The sequence below is a fragment of the Lonchura striata genome, chromosome 11 (assembly GCF_050655825.1).
Source record: "Lonchura striata isolate lonStrDom1 chromosome 11, ASM5065582v1, whole genome shotgun sequence".
In the NCBI taxonomy this organism is placed as follows: domain Eukaryota; kingdom Metazoa; phylum Chordata; class Aves; order Passeriformes; family Estrildidae; genus Lonchura; species Lonchura striata.
The window spans coordinates 1,941,395-1,958,257 of NC_140713.1; positions in this window are offsets into that span (position 1 = coordinate 1,941,395).

The following is a 16,863-nucleotide window of genomic DNA, read 5'->3' on the forward strand; positions in this document are numbered from 1 at the left end:
ATGCTTGTGGCTTTCCGTATGAAAGCATTGTGGATTTCCTTATGGAAGTCCTTAGGCAAAGCCTTGAAAAAGGAAAAGCAATATAAATAATTAATCATTTGAAGGTTTGGCCTGTTTAGTTTCTTTCTTTGCTTGACCATGGTTTCACCCATCCCTTGCAAAGGGCTGAGCTCCATTATTACAACTTCCTGTCCCGTTCTGAGATTCTTAATCTGATGTTACGAGAACTACAGCATTAATATAGCATTGCTTGTGTTAATTTTCCCTTCAGTCACCACCTACAACATATGGCCATTATTTTCACACTGGCAATATTTATCGGAGATAGAATTTAAAGTCCTAATTTAGGTATTTAAAGCTTGAATGTGTATTTAACTTCAAATTTCATTAGTAGGCCCCTGGCCTTCAGTGAGTGACTGAAAATCAAAGTGGCTGGGTCAGGGATCAAGTTTCAGAAGTCAATTTTGCAAATACTGTTCTTCAGAGAGTGATACATCGGTATTAAAATTACAATTTGGACAATAGCCAAAGCCTCAGCTATTCTGAGTCCCACAAAAATGTTACTTTATGCAAATCTCCAATAGCTTCAGTGCAAGAATGCAAATTTATAGCAGCAGCTTAGAAATTAGAGAGATGACAAGGATTGTTGTGCTATCTGAGATACTTCCTTTCAAATTCTTGAGCAAGGAGTGTAACTACCTTCATCCCTAATGGGGGCCCTGGCTGGTCAAGGGAAGACTTTGAGAAGCAGAGAATAAAATGAGTATTAAAGACATTTTACATTCTCAAGTGTTTTCCTATATTTCTCCCACTTTCTGCATAAAAACAATTGTGTATTGTGTAAAACCCCTTTAAATTATGGGTGAGTTGGTTATATAAGACTCCTGTAAGATGTACATAAAAAGCATAAAAGAGAAAAATTCAAGCATAACAATTTTTCCTTTAAAGGTCTCAGGACAATAATTTCTGACAATATTGTGCAAAATCCATGCTGTGATAGCCAAAGTAAAATTGATGATCCCTAGAAAAGGCCAAAATCTCTTAAAAATTATTGTGATTCAAAGAACTGAATTTGTGACTCATCACAAGGCCTGATTTTCTCAAAATTTTCATTATCTAGGCACTGAAAATCAGGCAGCTGAAAGACTTCTGAAAGTTTTTCTGAAAATCAAAAGCACCCAAACTGTTAGGTGACTTAAGAATCTGCAAAACATAAAAATACCTTACAGAACTTGATATTTTTTATTATTGCTTTTCCAGTAACTAAACTTGAAAGGGTATGAGGTTCAGTCTAAAATGAAAAAAGAAGAACAAAATTAATTATGGAACTAGGAACAGACAAGCCAAACCCAGTGAATTTTTCCCTTTTTCCTTAGCTTACTATTAAAAAATATTTAAATCACTTTAATTATTCATATTGTTCTTTCAATAATTGAGAAAACCTTACTTCAACCAAGTTTTTTTTAATGGAGGTAAAACAAACACAGGTACTTTTCAGTCCAGGAGTTGGCAGCTGCTAGTCAGTGAGATCACATCAACCCCCAGCAGAGGAGCACAGGACATACAGTCCTTCTACAGACACATATATAAGAATTCTGTTTGCTTTGCAGTTTCATTTCCCAGAACCAAATATTTGAGAGATGTTTGTGTAGGTTTCTAAATAGCTCACAAAGCCCAGGCCTTGAAGGTTTCCAAATGGAACCACAAAGTTTGTTAGTGATATTAATGTGTGGTTTATTTTTCTTGTAAATAGTTATTATTTTTTGTTCTAGAAAAATATTTGGATACAAAGTCTGCAATGCTTTTTTGTTGTGTTGTTTGATAACACATACTTTCAGCATTAGAATAACAGACCATGCAAGAAAATCAGCCAGGACTATCAAAATAATGGTAGTCACTGGATGATAAATCTGCCTCTGGTCCGATATATAAAGGACATATCCAAATGTTTCATATTCAGGGGTGCTATTAAACAAAAATCACAGAATTGGCTACCTCAAGATATATAACACCTGTCCCAACCTTTATCTCACAGGAATTCTGAAGTGGGTTAGAGATCACACAGGATTGAGAGAGAACAGGCCTGGAAATGCTTGAGAACCAGTATTTTAGTGATGAAGATGTCAGTCAGCATCATGCCACTGTTATTGCAAATTTTCCTGGCTATGATCCAGTTGTTAAACAGCTTAATGCGAAACCCAAATCAATTGCTGTTGTGCAGACTTAAACACACTTTCTCCAGCAGAAAGCAGGACAATCAGTTCTGAACTATCATTACTGTTAATGACTTCCTTCATAGGGCTACTCATGGAAATAATAGGAAAACATTAACTCATCAAAACCCAAACTTTGCACAGAAACTTTCTGGTTGCCATAAAAATTCCCGAAGAGAAGAATTTCCCAGTGTATATCTCAGTGCCAAGACAGGAGTAATTATGATGTACATGGCACATCAGTTATTTGAATGTCAACTCCATTCCAGTGCTGGGGTCAGACTGAGTAACACACAGTAAACAAGAGAGCTTGATTTATTATTTTTATGATGCCATAAAGAGATGTCCTGCCTCCAGATTTTGAAAAATATTCCAGATGATCAGAAGTGCCTCTCTGATGACAGCATGTTCCTTCTGTGGTATTAAAAGGAGGGAAAATAAATTCATATTTTCTATATGTATTTACTACACATGCTTCCTCACCACAAAGAAAAGCAGATCTACAGAAATATCAGGGGCAGGTATACACAGGGAAAAAACATGTGGGAAAGATTTTGGAATATAAATTCTCAGCAGAAAAGGCTTTAATTCTCAAATTCTTAAGTAACTCAGTAGTGTAAGAGCTGAACTTGGAAGGGGATGGGATGTAAGGACAGAGGCTCAAACCAGGGGATTATCTAGTCCATCATCCTGTCTGTAGTGCCAGCAAAAACAAGCACCTAGACCTATGTACAGCAGACACATGATGGGACGTTTTCTCTATTTTCCCTATGGTATTTTCCCAGTATCCAACAATATTGACATTTTCACCTGCAAGCAGCTGATTCCTCTGGTAAGTCTCTGTACCAGCCATGAGCTTCTCTTGAGCCCAAGCTCTCAGCACCTGAACTGCAGCTCTGCATAGCCACCCACCCTTGGAGTGAACAAGTTGCTGTGTTGCTCTGATGTGTTTTTAACCACTTTGTTCCTCTTTCCTGCTCATACAAGGCACTGAACATTCAATCTCCACAGTGACCAATCCATGGGAGATGTCCCTGTCTCCCTCCCCAGTCCCATTCATCTCTCTTAGGCTGAAGTGCCCCAGCCAGCTTAATTGTTGACAGGCCACAAGCCATCTCCTGCTTTTGATCATCCCTGTTTCCTTTTCCTGACCCTTTTCCAGATGTGTGGGATCATTTTTGATGTGGCAGAGCCACACACAGAATTAAGATGCTGATTCCCACATTTATAGAGCTGTGTCAGGAGGCTCCTTTGCTCTGTTCCTTATGCCTTCCTCAATGTCTAGTATCTGACCTCCTTTTTATCCATGACTCTAAATTAATACTTTTATAGAACTGTCCTGAATTTCCATAGATTTACCTTATTACCAAGAGGCATTGGGCAATATTTTCACTTCATGCATGAAGTTTTCACCCCTGTTAACCATAATGGTCTCATCTACATTTAATCTTGTGTAGTATCTCAAAGCCAAATCACAGAAGAACTCATGAGATCTTTCTGCATCTCTCTGAAACCAGCCCTCATTAGGCAGGAAAGTCTTACTATTAATAAAGATGATTTAAGGCTGTTCACCAGGAAGACAGAGCTAGTTTAAAGCACATTGAAAAATCTAAAGTGCATTGAAATAAAAGAAGCAAAGTTTCTTCCTTTTATTCTTCCATTTGTAAGGAAAAAAAAATGTAACTGACAACCCATTTTCATTTCCCATCCTTGTCAGGAGACTGGTAAAGGTCTATGTAGATGTGACAGTCTGGTTGGAGAGAGAAAGCCAGATACACATTCCCAGGAATTGTTCTGGAGTTTTGAGAAGGCTGAGAGAAAGAATTAAAACAATCTTGCAGCTGGTGTTTAGAGCAGTTGTTTTCCTGTAAGATGTTTACCAAAGGGTGTCTTCTTAATTAACCAGTCGTGTGAGGGCTGTTGATTAAATGACCAATCAGGTCCACCTGTATCAGAAGAGTGTATAAAAGAATAAGTTTTTAATAAACTCGAATTCAGCCTACTGAAGAGTTTATGTGTCACTTCACACCCATTCATGACTTAACAGTAACAAGCCAACAGCTCTTTCAAGCAATTTATGACAAAAAACCCGAAACAAGAAAACCACAACACCCACCAAAGCCCCTTTAGATGAGAGTACCTCTGAAAGTGTTTTTAAATTAATGCACTTTCCAAAGAAGCAGCCAGCACTTTGCAGTGTTGTCGCCAGACCAGCCTTAAGCCCAGTGCCACAGGTGCAGGCAGCAAAGGTCACTCTGCTGCAGAGCCCTGTGCCTTTCCCTCTGCAGGGTGGTAAAGCTGAGCTGAGCAAGCAGCCAATGTCCTCTGGCTCTAGCAGCTGAGACAGGAGCTGTCTTGCAGCACTCAGCTCTGAGGATGCTTTAAAGGTGTTTCCATTCCCCTTCAGCACCAGGCTGGGTTTAACCTCCACCAGCACCAAAATGTCTCTCCTGGGACCATACAGCAGTTTCAATAAAGTACTGAGTGTCCTCCTCAAGCAAAGCCACCCTTTGTACAGCAAACCTGGAAATCTGGTGTGTTACCAACTCCCACATCCCAGCAAAATTAAAATCTACCTTTGCACCTCATCACTGCTGTCCCACAGGTCACAGGCCTTGAGCCAAAAAGAACCAACCGATATTCTGCAACCCCAAATATTAATGTTGGATCATGGATAATTTAATAATTGCTGTCTGCCTCAGCTTTGCAAGGGAATGCTGCCATCACCGGCCTGAGCCAAGGGAGAGCTTGGGGACAACTCCTCTGAGGTTTGATCAGATATGTTCCAGGTGATTGCAGCTGATATAGTTTATTTAATAAAATATTTCCTGTATAGTCAAACAGGTAAAAATATGTTAGTGAAGTTAGAAGAACAGGAAAATGGGGCATTCTTTTATAGCAAAATTTCTCTAGAAGCAAATATCCCAGTGAAATGTAACAGTTTTCTTCTGCCAGTAGGCAAAATTCTGGATCATTAAACAGACAGAAATTAAATATCTCTAGTTAAACTGAGCTTATTGTCTCTCCCAGCGAACCTTTTCACTGAAGATTTCCAACAGATGAAAATGTGATCAGCAGCCAAGGATCAGAGTGTGTTTGTACAAAAGAACTGAGGATATTCTGCAGCCTCAAATAATTTTACTAAATAGATGAAGATGGAAAACAGAGAGTTAGAGCCACTGTTAGAGCCTGCCAACATCTTACCTGTTTGAGAGGATCCTAATGACAGACACAGTCATTAGTTAAATTAGATGAAGGTACCAAGGGCATCTCATGCATGATTTTATTGCTTACAACCAAATAGAAGTTTAACTGGCAACCTGTCACTAAATTAAGCCGGTAAAGAAAAAAACTGCAGCATGTGATGACATGAAAGATTATTGTCTGATAAAGGGGTGAGAGGAAAGAAAAAACAAAATAAGAAACAAAACTAGTAAAAGCAAATTAAGCAGTTCAGAGTCAGAAGCAGCCTCATGTCCTAAGGCTGCCTTCGGAAATAAAACCAATTTTAAGTTAGGGAAGAGTAATGTGTAAATTCCTCCTGTTCTGGATTTGTGTCTAAAGCAGCAGTCTTCTCTGCTTTTGGGCTGGAGCTGGAGCTCCCACCACAGACCCTTCCAGTGCCAGGAGCAGCTCATTGTTCCTTTTCTGCACCCCTTTTTTCCTGGGGATCCCTTTGGGCATGTGACGATGACACTTCCTCCCAAAATGACAGAGAGACACTAAAGACAAATCTCTTATTTGATAAATGATTTAAGTGTTACAAAGGAATGATTATATTGATATATAATGGAATGGTTATACCCCTTTCACTACAAGGTTTAGTGGCATTGGTGGTGCTTGGTCACAAGTTGGAGCTGGTCTTGGAGCTCTTTCCCAACCTGATTGTCTAGACTCAGAGTGTGTATATAATTCACCAATCCAGAGTTCCCAAAGAATGTAAAATAAAATAATAAAATACAAATAATATGAACTTACATATTGTTTACCCAGTTTGTTTTCAGTAAATTTCTCACACAAATTTTTAAACTTTTTCTATGAAAAAACAGAACTAAGGCTGCTGCAGTGCTTTGACTGCCAACTCTGTATTACAGCAAAGGTTTGGAACATTAGGAAGAGTTTAAAAGCTCTTGAAAAGGTCACATCAGAGTGTAGTGAGAAAGGATTAATTTTGTATTATTTCTATCATCTTTAAACTGTTTTGAATCAGCACACTTTCTGTTCTTTCTATGAACCTGTGAAAAAAAAAGCCATCACAATTGTAATTAGTAGTATTAGTACTGTGTTTTGTAATGCATGTTCCACATTCTCATGACCAGAATGCCCCAGAGCTCCTGTTCTCCAAGAAATCACAATTCATTTAATCACTTTGAAATTACAGACCACCACTTCAGCCCACAGAAAAAACATCCAAGGGCTTTGAGAGCAGACCCTGGATAAGAGATCAGGGAAATCCCAACAGAGCAGTGTGCTCACAGTGGCGGGGACAAGAGCTGACATCAGTTCCACCAAATGTCACCTCAGTTTGAGAAACTAATTAAGAAATCAGAAATTTTCTACAAACCCCTCATAAATGCTCAAAAATTATTCTTCTGTAGTATTGGGATTAATTACTTCAGATATATGCAAGTATACACCAAAAAATTACTTGTTCCAAGCAATAAATTGTGCAGAAACATCAATCCATGGTGTCCAATTGACCCTTGAAAGAAAATCAAGCAAGCAAAGATGCTGAACTCCTAAGTAAAATTTAAAAACCAAGCAGCAGGAGCATGTGTGCTGCTATATAATAATTTCATGTTTACTAAGAAAAAACCTGTCTCCTCCTGACAAATTAACTTCTTGAAGTGTGGCAAAGGAAGATGATGGCAACTGTGTTTCTTTGTTTTGGTGTTGAATTCAGTTCAAGTCTCACTGAGCTTATCTTGGTGATTTTTACTGTTTTCTGGCATTCCTGGTGCTCAGAACCAACTTTGGAAAAACCAGTCTGGCCCCTGGCAAACCCATCACTGCAGATATTCAGGGGAGCTCCCCTTAACATCTTGGTGCTGAGTCAATTCATTAAAGCTTCTCGAGGTCCAAGCTGCTTTTGCCAGGTCCCTTGGCAGTCTCCAAAGCCGGGGGGGGGGGGGTCATGCAGGGGACTCGGGGTTGTCAGGTGCTGCTGAGCTGCTTTGCATGAGCTGCAGGCACAGAGCTGCCTCCCGGGGCCTCCCTGTGTGCTCCCAGCACAAAGCCTGATAAGGGCTGCAATGAATGCACTGCAGCTCCTCTCTGGTGCCAGCTGCAGCATCCCCTGCCCCAGGACAGCAGCAGGCCAAAATGAGAGCTGTGTAGGTTCTGGGAGCAGCACTCACTGAGCAATCTCTCCTCCTTGTTTCAGCATGGGCACCATGAGGAATCTGTCTGATAAGCACAGCATCCCGTGTCTGCCTTTTCCCACTACTTCCGTCCCATGATGTAGCTCTGCACAATAAAATGCTGCCTTGTGGCAGCTTCAGAGTAACACCCAGCTGAGGCAGGCGGTCTGTCCTAGCTGGAGGTTTTGTCCTGCCAGAATGTCAGGATTTCAGCCATTTGCCCACGATTTGCCAGTGAAAAAATCACTCTTCAGAAAAGCCACAATGACATATCCAGAGTGCACTAGATTATACACAAGGTATAACCCCAAAATGTGTCAGTCCCACCAGATGATGTGGATTTGCTGGTGATCCCAGGCAGTAAACTCCTGGGAGGCTCCCCAGTGCAGGGTGGGCACTGTGGAAGCTGCATTTCAGAGCAGGTGGCATGTCCTGCCTGTGTGACAGCTGCCACAGCGGCGTGTCAGCGCTGCCACCTCACCCCAGGCCCAGAGTGACAGCAGATAAAAGGGGTGCTGAAGATAATGCCTGTTCTGTGCAGTGTGTGGAGACACTGGGAATTCTGCTTCTCCAGGCAGCCCCCAGTGCTTTGGGCCTTTCATGCAAAGAACATTTTTTAATAATCCATACCCATTCATTTAATGCCACTCTGCCATCAGCTCCATTTTGCTTTCACAAAATATAGAAGCAGGAAGGAGACTAAAAAAAAAAATAAAACATGAATCCTTTGTATTGCCAAATTACCGACTGGTGGCAATTTTATTTATTTCAAAGACACCAAGAATAATTAAGTACATTGTAAAAGTGTCTGGCTATTTCTATAGGGAGAGTTTAAATTTTGTGTTAAAGCAAAGGAATTTCAGGCCTGGAGTGATAGGGCAAGGAGGAATGGCTCCCAGTGCCAGAGGGCAGGGCTGGATGGGATATTGGGAATTAGGAATTGTTCCCTGGCAGGGTGGGCAGGCCCTGGCACAGGTGCCCAGAGCAGCTGTGGCTGCCCCTGGATCCCTGGCAGTGCCCAAGGCCAGGCTGGACACTGGGGCTGGAGCAGCCTGGGACAGTGGCATGGGGTGGCACTGGGTGGGCTTAGAATTTCCTTCCAACCCAAAGAATCTTCACAGAGCCACCAAAAGAGGTCCAGGCCAAGAGTAATTAGGGAAAGACCAATAACACAGTTTGCACTAACTGCCATGGATTCAGACAGGAAAATGTCAGGATTTTAAAACCCCACCTCTGCGGTAAGAGCCCCCTGTGTGTTTGCAGAGCTGTTCCTGTCCTGTCATTAGGAACTTCTCCAACACAAATGCAAAGGCACAATGCAGGAAATACCATATTTCATTAAATATTGCCATACTTTATTCCAACTCATATCCAGAGTTACTTGATTTGCTTTACTGCAATCAAGTTGAAAGCATTTGAAAACATCAGAAAAGAAAATAGAAAATCTTATTCACTGGACAGTGAGCACCTATGTTCAGCAGCTTTAGCACCACTCAGGCTTAACTGAAAAGTGATTAAGGTCTTGTTGCCATCATAAACTCAGTCTTACAGCTTTAAATAAAACATTTGATTGTTTGACTCTAGTAGCCTCTTAATGAAACCAGCAATTTCCTACAGAATGGAGCCATAAACATGACAACTTTCTCTGCATTTTGAAAGATTATTGAAATAAAGCAGAAAAAATTAGGTTTTGTGAGTATCCAATATGACACTGACTACTAAATAGAGACGTTAAGTTTGCACAGAATACAGTGCTCCTTTCTCAGAAACACTTCAATTTAAGGACTGGAATTCCATGCAGTGTCCTTGTAAATAGCCTGATTAAGAGGTTTAAGAAGCCAGATACTTTTATAAATATTTAAAAGAAATTTTCCAAACATTTAACTCATTATTCATAATAAAAGGAAAACCATAGAGAATTATAGGAATGAATTTTTGAGGCCTCAGCCTTTCTTTCTGCTTCATATAGAAAGAAATCATTCCATCTAAAGTTGTGAAAAATGGTAATTTCACATAAATACTAATGTACAGATATATGCTATGGTATATCTCATTATATGGACTCAGTGAGTTAATGGGATTGGCTGAATTTGTCATTACTTTTACTGACTACTGACAACACCAGGTTTTAGAGACTAAACCCAGAGTTTTAAAATGACATCATACCATGTAAGAGTCAGCTGTTTTGTGTTGCACCTTTTAGTGCTCAGTGATTTATCATACTGCAAGAGGCAAATTCTCATAAAATCAAAACCTCTTAGAACTGTTTTGATTTGGCCACCTATACAAATAAGTCAAATGTCTGCCATTTAAAAATGGGATCTCTAATTTTAGACAAGATAAATGATAGCATGAGGCACTAACAGAGTCTGTTAAAAATCACACTCTTTTAATCTCAGGTTGGCACCTGCACGGGTCTGTGATCTCACTGGTACCTTCCTTACCTGCATCCATCACCTGGGTCACTGCAAGGCCTCAAAATCTGTCCAATTTTTGCATTGTTCCAGTATCAAATCATGCCCTGCTGTGACATTGCTCCTCACTCCACATAAATCAAGCAGAGGCTTTGCCTGACAGAGCTCAGATCCCCCTGTCTTGTGCAATCATTTTTATCAGCAGTCCCTGTTCCTGTGGGCAGGGGAAGGAGCCTGCCCACACTCACATGCCCCAGTTATTGCTTCTTGTGGTCTGCTGCAGAGCATCAGCCTGCTGCACTCCTCATTCCCCTTCCTCCGTGGATAAAAGAATGAACTTTCTATATCTGACACACACATGCTCTCCCAGAATAAAAAATCTGCAGTGGCAGGCCAAGTACCCTTGCCAAGGATAAATAAAGGAGCTGGTTATGCTCCTGCCACATCAGAGAGCTGCTGGGAAAGACATCACTGCTCCCCTTTTCACACCCTCAGTTAAATCTCTGCAGCCTCCCCTAGCACAGCGAGTGCAGGAGTCATCCTGTGAGGTTTCCTGGATGCCTTTGACAGTTCTGGCACTGCACAGTCAGCAGAGCAGCTCTTTAGAAAGCTGCAGCACTGCCTCACAAGCAACAAAGGTGGACATTCATCTTGGCTCCAATTTTCTTTGGTGCACAGGTTACAGTTCTGCTTTAAAGCTATAGAAATATGAAGGGGAAAAAATAAATACAAGACTTTGATCATATTTAAAGCTGTCAGCATTTGCTATGAGAGCTGAGTTTGCCCTTAAGGAAATGGCTGCAATTACCTGGGGCCAAAATTTGTTTATTACTGCTCTGCTGTGGGCACTGTTCCTCAGGCAGAGCAGCTCTGTCCATACTTATTTGAGCAAGGCCTTCCCTGTGTTTGAAGCATTGAGCTTGTAGTTCATGAACCATTTTTAGCAGTTATGGTAGTGTCTTGGGACTCTCAGACACTTTACAACCCCATTACAGTTCATATCCAACAGCTGCATAGGCAAAAGTAGCTCCTGATTTAAAGGGCTTAAGCATTTTCCTCAGCCAAACAGGGATCAACAAGTTGGATGGGGTTTCACTAAAAATACTTGTCTGGCTATAGAGCAGATACAAACATATGTTGTTTGTCTGCAGCTAATTTATCCTCTCATTTCTGTAATGTTCCGTGCTCCCACCGGAGGAGGAACAGCCAGGGAGAAGTTAAATCATAATCACATGAGTAAATTATCAGTGACACCTCAAAGCAGTTGCAAACTGCCCTATGGTTTCAATGAACTCAGCCGCCTCATGTCTGCATTAGTCAGGCAGCACCAATCAGTAAATTATTGCTGAGGCAAACACCATAAATCTTCATTGACCAGCAATGATGGGGAATTTCCTGCACTGTCCCCTAACTGATCCTTGCCCTGGGATTTTTTACCCTCTGGATGGGGAGCACAGCACTGGAGCTGTGCTCTGGCCGTGCCCATTTCTTGCTCCTGGAAATCCAGCACACCCTCGGTATCTCTGTTGGTGTTTACAGACAGAGCTCAGTTTATGCACTAAAGATTAGGAGGAGTTCTTTCCAAGGAATGCCAGCACAGTGCTGATGAACACAGAGGTTTACAAAGCTCACACACCGAGCCCTGGCCCAGCAGCAAGGCAGTAAAACACTGCAAAATCCAGGTTTGGCCCCCTGCCATCTGAAAGTTCCAAGGGACATGAAGAGCAACTCACCACACTTAGCACAGCTTAACACTTGTTCTTACCACATTTCTGGCACTATTCAGTGGCACAGCCTCTGCTGGGAGTTTCTGACTTCTCAGAATAATTTTGGGGAGGGTGAAATTATAGCTCATGGTAGAAGATCCGAAGTATTCAGCTATTGCTGGATCTGAAGATTTATCAGAAAGAAGTGCTGAAGTGCATGCCTGCCCTTACTCACAGATAATATAGTATGTAAAAAAAAGTTCCTACTACTCCTAGGGCTTAGGTTATTTACCAAGTGAGCACTTTCAAAGGCCCTTCCGAGGGACAAGTTATTCCCAACACTCCCACTATGGCCTGATACATAATGTATAAGGTTATAGGAAATGTGTATTCATGAGACTTATTTGGCTTTTGTCAAAAAGAACTGTGAAAAATTATGATGGGACAATTTTCATTTCTGACACATTGTTTTTATAGCTCATTCCTGCTTGGGAATTGAGGGCTTTAGAATTCTGCCTGCTGCAGATGTTGCAGAGAGGAGAGGAGCTGCAGAGCTCCTTCCTTCCTCGCTGCTTTGTTGCTGCCAGTGACAGGAGACCTAAAGGAAATACTTCTCCTGACATTTAACATGATGAGTAAATCCCCAGGCTGCTCTCCCACTTTGCTGTGTTAGGAAAGCCATGGCACAAGGCATTGGGGAGCACATGAAAAGAAGTGTGTTTTATCACCAGAACTGGCAGGAAAATTTAAATTTCAATAGAGGACCCTGGAATTGTTTACAACAGTAATGGTAACAATGACAATAATAATTATAATGATTTTAAAATATAGGTAAAATATCATAGAGCTTAGTAATCCTGGCAAACAAAGGAGTATTTTCTTTTTAGACAACTTTTATTTAACTGCCTTCAATATGCACACTTACCCTTTTCACTTTATTTCCTTCATCCAGACATTTTTGTCTCTGGTTGCAACTGGCAGCATAACAAATTCAGTGGCAATTAAGGAACACAAAAATCTTTAAAAAATAACGACTTCTCCTTTAGAAGAAAATAAAAATAACAAGACAACAAAAAGCAGAGAACCCATTTAAATTCAAAGTTAGTTGTCAGATAGCTCAGATAGTTTTGAACCTCTTGTGGGGGTAGAGGTTCTGAAGAAAGGAACAGCACTCGAAACCTTTCAACTCTGGTCCCTGCCTGAGCCGGGCATGACCACAGTGGAATTTGAGAACTTCCCTGCCTATGAGTTTTGCCAAGATTGCTGTAACCAGGCACAATTTATTTCCCTGGAAAATGGAAATCCCTCCTTTCCCTCCAATGCATGGTGTAACTGTAACATTTGGTATTGTTTTATTTGCTCCACTGTTTTACTTGGATTTCAGCAGGTGTGAAGCCCCCAGCCCAGGCTCGTGCCCCCAGCCCCAGCAGCCCCCTCCCCTCCCGCAGGGCTCCAGCAGGAACCAGCCCCAGCAGCACCTCCTGGGCCTGGCTCCTGCAGGAGCCCCTCAGTGAAGTCCCAGCTGGCTCTCATGTGTGCTGCAGAGCCCGAAGAGCAGAGCTTTGTCTCAGCTAAAGGATTGCTTGGGCCACGTTTCCTCTTTCCAGCAGGCATTGCTTTCCCTGTCTGAATATGAAACAGGATATTTTATGTCACTCCAAGTGGCATCTCATCCATGCCTTTTCCAACAATACCAATCCTCTCTCCTGGTCACATCTACCCCGTCCAAGGGAGGATCTGACATTCCTTTCTCCCAGCCCCAGCAAGCCGTACCCCACAAACACAACCAGCTGATACATCTCCTCACTGCCCCGAAGCCCTCCCACGCAGGGCAGGAATTCTCCTGTCACACCACAAACCCTGCATTTCATATCATTAATGTGATCCCAGCAGTTCTTCTACTCCCCAGACAGCTCACTCCTCCTACACAATTCCTCCATTCTCCTTTCTGCTGCTAACTTCAACTTCAGCATGAGCAAACTTCTCTCTTGTGTTCCCATCTTGGTTCACACCACTGAAGAAAGGACTTCGGTGATCCCAAGACCTTTATTTCAAGAACTCTGTGTCTATTCTCCCTTCATCCAGTGCTCTCCCTGGCTCCCCATCTGTCTCTGAGTTCACCATTTGGATTTGATCAGCTGAAGGAACATTTGCCCCCAGTGCAGCCAAATCAGCTTCTCAGATACAGACACACCAGAAGTTCACATCCAGAAAGTTTCTGCCTCATCTTAGCAATCACATCAATCTACACTGAACTGCTTTTCATGGCTTTGTACACCTCTGTCCTCCCCTCCGGTTCCTTCAGGGTTTGTTCTTTAACAACACCTGGCCAGTCAATCCATCCCTCCTTTTTAATATAAAATATTAATTCTCCACTTTCATCTTTTTAATCATCTCTAGTGATAGCCATATCTTTAAACACATTGCTACCAGCATTTTCACTCTCCTGTCCAAGTGCTGGATTATGTGTTATCCTCCTTCCTCAAACCCCAGGAAAACACTCCGGTTTTTTCTTTTGCCTTTTTTTTTTTGTCTGTCTCCTGCCAAAGCAAACTCCTGCCTAGTTACAGCCAGGAGAAAATGCATTTCAGGACCCAGTTCCTTGCACTGATAAAAAGATATCTTATGAACACTTGTCGAGAACCTAAGGCTCTCTCCTCTCCTCTCCTCTCCTCTCCTCTCCTCTCCTCTCCTCTCCTCTCCTCTCCTCTCCTCTCCTCTCCTCTCCTCTCCTCTCCTCTCCTCTCCTCTCCTCTCCTCTCCTCTCCTCTCCTCTCCTCTCCTCTCCTCTCCTCTCCTCTCCTCTCCTCTCCTCTCCTCTCCTCTCCTCTCCTCTCCTCTCCTCTCCTCTCCTCTCCTCTCCTCTCCTCTCCTCTCCTCTCCTCTCCTCTCCTCTCCTCTCCTCTCCTCTCCTCTCCTCTCCTCTCCTCTCCTCTCCTCTCCTCTCCTCTCCTCTCCTCTCCTCTCCTCTCCTCTCCTCTCCTCTCCCCTCCCCTCCCCTCCCCTCCCCTCCCCTCCCCTCCCCTCCCCTCCCCTCCCCTCCCCTCCCCTCCCCTCCCCTCCCCTCCCCTCCCCTCCCCTCCCCTCCCCTCCCCTCCCCTCCCCTCCCCTCCCCTCCCCTCCCCTCCCCTCCTCAGAGAGATGCTCTTCTTTCCTTGTGTTCCCTAAAACTTATCTCTTAATTCAAGAGGTTAATAAAGAAGGAGAGTTTTTTATTCTCCTGGCTGAGAGGGATCTTTTCATCTCTGAATTTTGAACATGTGAAAAAGACACAGCAATGAGAGAACTTTGAGGGAGATTACTGTGCCAGCTTTTTCTCATCTGCTGCCTCAGGCACTCAAATGTTTATAAAGAAACAGAAGTGGAAATATTAAGTTTCAAAAGAGCAGTGACAAAGCCTAGGAACTATTTCTGTAATGGGCACGGTTCAGGAGGCACAAAGACATTGAGTCTTAGCTAAACAGAAATCTGGGGAGTCAAAGACATCTTAATTAAAAGTTCAGTGTAAACACTGCAATTATTAACCTTCCCAAGGAACAGGCAATAAACAAAGGGAGCTGTTCTGGACCTGCCTGTGCAGTGCTTGGATTCATTGCTCTGCACCCAGCCAAGCTGGGCTGCTCACAAAAAACTACACAAATTAGCTGGCTCTGCATCACTGCTACTTGCTTTAATCTTCTAGGAATTAATTTTTAAGTCAAAAACTACGGAAGTCTTATTAAGCTTTGCTTTGTTAGAGAGAGAAAGCAAAGGCAATCACTAGTCCATTGCCATTTTCTTTGCTCTTAGCTCACATATTCAGTTTATGGACATAATTAATGTATGATTATTTAATTCCTTTAAAATTTAATAAAATCATTCTAAATGAGCCTTACTCAATGACTGTTTCACTTTATAACCTGCCACCACTCTGATACTCTTGCTATTTGTTTTGTATTCAATAGTTTTTAATTTTACAATCAGGTTTCATCAAATTCAAGGGTTGGTCCTTTTTTATTACTATTATTTTTGACTAATACATTGGCATACATCATTCTCTTAAAGCAATACAAAGCTATAAAGATGTAAAATTCTTTGTGGAAATCCAGACTAGAAATAATTACTTCAAAAAAACATCTATTTTATCAATTGTTTCAATTTCCAGTTAAAACTCAAGTAGATTTTAGGACACTTTTGCCAAATCACAGCAAAGTGTTTACATTGATAGTCACAAAATTCAAAAACATACAAGTCAAATTGTTCTTTGTCCACTTTGTGCAAAAAGAATCAACAGCAGGGCAAGAATATGGCCAGTGAGATCTACGCTTTGTTTGATTTAAAAATTAAAAATCTATCTGAACTGCTCCTTAAGGGTGATAATAACACATATACAACTATATATATATATTTTACACTAAATTCCCACTTGCTGGAAACTAAGCTGCAGCATAACTGCAGGGCTGCAAGGATGAGTTTAAAGCGTGGGCCAGTTGTGCTGGAGAAGAGAAAGCGCACGAGGGCCCAGAGAGCTCCATAAAAGCAGCATAAAGACATCAGCAGGCTGAGTGTCATCGCTCTCAGCTGTCCCTGCCAGCCTGTGACATCTGTGACATCTGTGCTGGAGCTGGGAAAAATCCCCTGTCCCCTCTTAACTGGATGCTCTTTTCAGGGAACATTATTAACCAGGAAAAAGCCAACCCAGAAACAAACCTGACACAACATTAATTGAAGCCTAGTGATTTATGTTTGTTTTCTTTTCATGCAGACCAATTCAATACCTTTCTGAATCTTTTATGATGCTTGTTATAGCCTTTACACCTGATTTATTTCCTGTGCTATCCTCTGAATCATCCCAAATGCAGATGTATTTGTTTTTAAAGATTTTGCTGAGATGTGGAAATATTTTTCCCTTTCTGTAAAGGCTTCATAGGCATCCTCTTAAATTATTCTTTGCACAAGCATACAATGACAGCTTCTGCTATTACAGAGTTCAGACAGGTTAATTTTTATCTGCTCCTGTGGTAGTAAAGAGAGAAAGTGCAAAATATCATCTTCTCCTTCTCTTCCAAAGGCTGGGAGGACAGAGAAACTGCTTCAGCATTCCTGTGGAGCTGGAGGATGATCCCTTGGGAGAGCACCAAGGACAGAGGGGTCTCTGAGGTGATGTGGTGACATCTTATCCTTCAGCTGA